This window comes from Odontomachus brunneus, unplaced genomic scaffold (assembly GCF_010583005.1).
Source record: "Odontomachus brunneus isolate Ranch 3 - 2012 unplaced genomic scaffold, Obru_v1 Obru_scaffold_054, whole genome shotgun sequence".
Classification (NCBI taxonomy): domain Eukaryota; kingdom Metazoa; phylum Arthropoda; class Insecta; order Hymenoptera; family Formicidae; genus Odontomachus; species Odontomachus brunneus.
In genome coordinates, this window is record NW_022639504.1 from 994140 (window position 1) to 998496 (window position 4357).

Sequence of the window (4357 nt, forward strand, 5' to 3'; positions counted from 1 at the left end):
CAGAGAGAGAGAGAGAGAGAGAGAGAGAGAGAGAGAGAGAGAGAGAGAGAGAGAGAGAGAGAAAGAGAGAGAGAGAGAGAAACTTTGTAACGCGGCCGCCTGGAGCGGTGCGTGGCAAACAGGCCGCTTCAAAGACCTGACTTTTCGAATGCGTGGCCGCCCTTTATTCTCGCCGTTCTTTTACGCACTTTTTCCCTTTCCCGACGTGACCGGCACGGACATTCCTGAATGACCGGAAGAATGCATAGTATTCTTCGACCTTTCTGCACGTAGCATTCTCTCTTCGCGACCTTCCTCTTCGCCCACGTGTTTGACACATGTTAAACGACGATGATTTCCGACAATAACAAAATGGACGATAACGATATTGCGATCGTGACGATGATAGGTTTAAGCTCCTTGATCTTCGTCACTTGTCGTTGTAACGTCATGTTCAACGAATGACGCGAGCGGCCAAACGCATGATAGGCGTAGTTTCTTGGCTCGCGTAACTTTTTCCGGCACGGCATTATTTGAAACATAAATAAACATAGTGTACCTTTGTTTCGTTAACGTTATCGAGCAATTTGAAAATCGAAGCGGCAAGATAACGTTCTCACACGTTTCAGGAAAAAGCATAAACAATCATGCACTACGTGCGCCGTCGTAATTTCGCCGTAACGAGTTTTGCTCAGATAAATTCCTCGCGAATTGGCAGAAGAAAATAGTTCAACTAATGGTAGTAACGCGCATGTAAGATTACTATCACTAACATTATATTAGAATTTAATTTAAAAGATAGTTTTCTTCATCATAATTTAGTAATTATTTCTTTATGCGATTGCAGTTATAAATATCAAACATTTTTTCTTCTCTGATTGTGTGTTCATATTCCACGTGCAGAAGTAATTAGAAATACATGCCTGATATCTTTATCACACTCTCTAATCTCGATCCCCCATGAGCTGCTCTACGTTCCTACATTCTATTGTACAGTTATACTCCAGATCTCTCGGCTCTTTGTGCATCCGTTTACAATTTATCAGTATAAACGTGACGGTCGAGTGCACGGTCACGATCGTAGATCATCGCCGATGTTGACGGCCGCGTTTCTTTCGCGAGTCTCTGCCAACGCGTCGATAGATTTTATAACCAGCTGCCAAGTAATATACGCAATGCATCTTCTCTTACAGCATTACGTAGTGCCGCTAGTTTGTAACATACTATCTATACTGTCTCATACTGTCCCTCCATTCACTATCTACTCTTTCCACTCCTTTACTATTATTCTTATTTATACCAATCGTTACTGTCACTAGGCTGAAAATCGGCTGTTTAGTTGTCGCCTCGCCCTTTTACACACAAATCTTTTGCACACTTATCATAATTTCTATGTGTAGAAGCACCCGGTAGAAGCTTAACAATAATAATAATAATAATATAATAAGAGATAACTCTTTGACGAGTGGCGCGCGCGCGCAAGCGGACGCGTATAGAATCGATTAGAGACGCGCGCGCGTTATCGGACGCGTTTCTGAAAAGTAGTCCACCTGTAATCTCAGGAATGCACTACGTCAGCGGCCGCAATCCGCGCGGTGTACATAAGCCGCACGTACGTACGTATGTAAGTACATGCGTGTACGTACGTGTATAAGCGCGTACGTCTATCTGCAAATCGCACGACAAACATTGTACAACGACGTTGTGTAATGACGCGTGGCACGGCGCCGCGTGACCCGCGCGTCAGGAGAACGCGATAATTTAATTTAGAAGCAACGGCGCCGACGAGCACGTGCTTTCCACGAACGTCGTCCTACGAAGGGCGCCGGAATTTTCACGCTTAAGAAAAAAAAGCACTTTTACACGGTAAAAAAGAGTTGTTTGTCGCAGCTATATTTGTATAATATATGGATACCTAGAAATTGCTGCGTTAGCAACTTTTTTCGCTGCAACAGCAAATTTTCTTGCTGTGAGATCGAGGTAATACCAAGTTGCTAAAACATGTTGCTGTTGTACAAAATGAATTTGCTCCTGCAGCAAAAAACTAGCTAACGCAGCAATATTTTGTAAGTGTCCATATATTACGACTTTCTTTTTTTCCGTGTACGACCGTGCCCCATTTTCGTCTTTATGACGCATATTATACCGTTTCGTATTATACCGCTTTTTTCTTTACAGTACTATCGCAATCTTCGTGTAAGTCTTGCCGAAAGGGACCCGATCTATCGTTTCCGTTAACGTCGATTTTCTCCTTCACCTTTTCCCTCTCTCGTTCTCCGGTCGTTGAACAAATATCACCGTGGTAACGCGTGCCTTAAGGACGTGAGCCGTCCTACCCTAATTTAATCTGACGTTTTTCCGTCGTGAGTTATGTTCCTCACGTTGTTTTCCAGATTCTTATACAGCTTTTAGACCCGTCGATCATCGGAGAAGGTCTCGGCGAGGAGGAGCAGGGGGGAGAACGCGATATACTGTCGTATCGGACGTTTCCACACGGAGAGAACGCATAATCAGCGACCGGCAATTGTGGGGGCACGATAATGCCTTTGATTCGCGGAAGAGTCAACAACAGAACGGCTAGGCACGACGACGGCCCGTGTGACCGCGACGGTTCCTCTCTGGACTTTGCCGCCCGCGAGGGGGAGGAGGGCCGCGCGTTGCGTAAATAAGATATCGACGTGCGAACGCGGGACAACAATATTATTAGATGGACCGTTGGCGACGAGTATTGCTCCGCCACGAAATACACCGTCGTCGTCGTCGTCAGCTCGAATTAATCGACGAATACGCCGCGACGAACGTACGTTAACAAACGGATGTACGCGGTCCTAGATTTGAAGAATCGGAGCCCGCATTCGTTTCCTGACCACTGACGCACGATAACATTTCCGGATCCTGCCAAAAGGTTTCAGGATTTTCAAGGGCGAGAGAAAAAGAAGAGCGACAAAAAGTCGTGTGTGAAGAAGAGAAATTTTTCGCATTTTATATGTATTTTTTATCCTGCGACAAGCACGTGAGTAACACGTGTCGACGTATGAGGATGTAAGAAACTGACCTGAAAAGAGTCCTTTTTCCTGCACCGAACTTTGACCAAGTTACACGACTACTCGTCTACCTTCCTGGGACGCGACGGTTCGTGTATCGGTATTTTAGGGCCATCTACAATGGGATTGGCAGTAAAACATAAGCAGCAAGCAAACTAATCAATCACAATCAATTATTCTTGTAAAAATCAACTGTGATTGATCAATTTGCTTACATCTTGCTGCCAATCCCATTGCAGATAGCCCTTAAGACGTTCCTCGAAAGTCTATGAAAAATCGTCTCAAAGCGAAAAATATCAGCATTAAATCAAAATCTGCGCGCATCTCTCAAGCGTACGACGCTTCTACGGCGAGGAAAACGAAGAAGAAATTCCCGTGTGCGTGCGGTGATTTAACACATGCGACACCCTCCTCGAGCACTTTCCACGAAACTTGGCCGCGCAGTCATCGAACTGAAGTCACGCGCTGCCGTCATCGTATACTTTTTGCCTCGCCGACAAACAAACGGGACACGGAATCTGTCCCTGGGTAAATTAGTGCGCGAAAATATATGCTTTTGCGAAATCGACCTGCTGTGTTCTGGCATGTCAATGCGCAGAAATCCTTGTGCCCCTTCGGGACGATCCCCCACGTCGTCCATCCCTCCCCCGCCGCCCTTTCTCTTTCTTTCGACCGGCTCTCTCGGCTTTGAAGGCCGTTCGTAACTTTCAAACACGCGCGACGGTGTAAGAACAGTCGAATCATTGTTTGTATGATCGTATTCGACGTCATCGTCGTCGTTGTAGTTGTTGTCGTGTCGTAGGTTCCCGCCGCGGCGAGATGATGATGATAATGCAACCTCCGAAATTCGATCGCGGAATATTTTCGCGCGATGCGACGCGACGCGGCGCGCCGAGCAGAGCTGCTCTCGAGATTGCTCTGCTCGACGGAAACCACCCAGGGTTACGCCACGACGAACCACAGCTCTAAATCATCAGATTCCGACGAAAATGACGCGGCAACGATATTCCGCGTTTCGCTATTTTTAACGGGATCAGTGCAAAACAGCACGCTGTATCATGGAAGAGTGGAGTGTAAATAATCGCGAAACATTTATCTCGGTGATGAAACAGTTAGCTGGTCGCGTGGTAAAACATGGGTACGACTCTTTCAATTAGCGTTATCAGAGAGGATCAGATAGTCTCTTATATCTGAGTACTCGAGAAAGCACACGGGTGTGTATACTACTCGAATATATTATATAAATAACCGATATATTATATAATTATATAAATAACCGATTCTCGTGAGAGAGAGAGAGAGAGAGAGAGAGAGAGAGAGAGAGAGAGAGAGAG

The 4357-nt window shown here is 45.7% G+C and overlaps 1 protein-coding gene across 7 annotated transcripts in view; it reads right to left on the reverse strand.

The window, feature by feature from the left end:
- LOC116845649 (3-phosphoinositide-dependent protein kinase 1) overlaps window positions 1–4357 on the reverse strand; it is a 429458-nt gene that overhangs the window by 19390 nt on the left and 405711 nt on the right. The window lies entirely within an intron of this gene.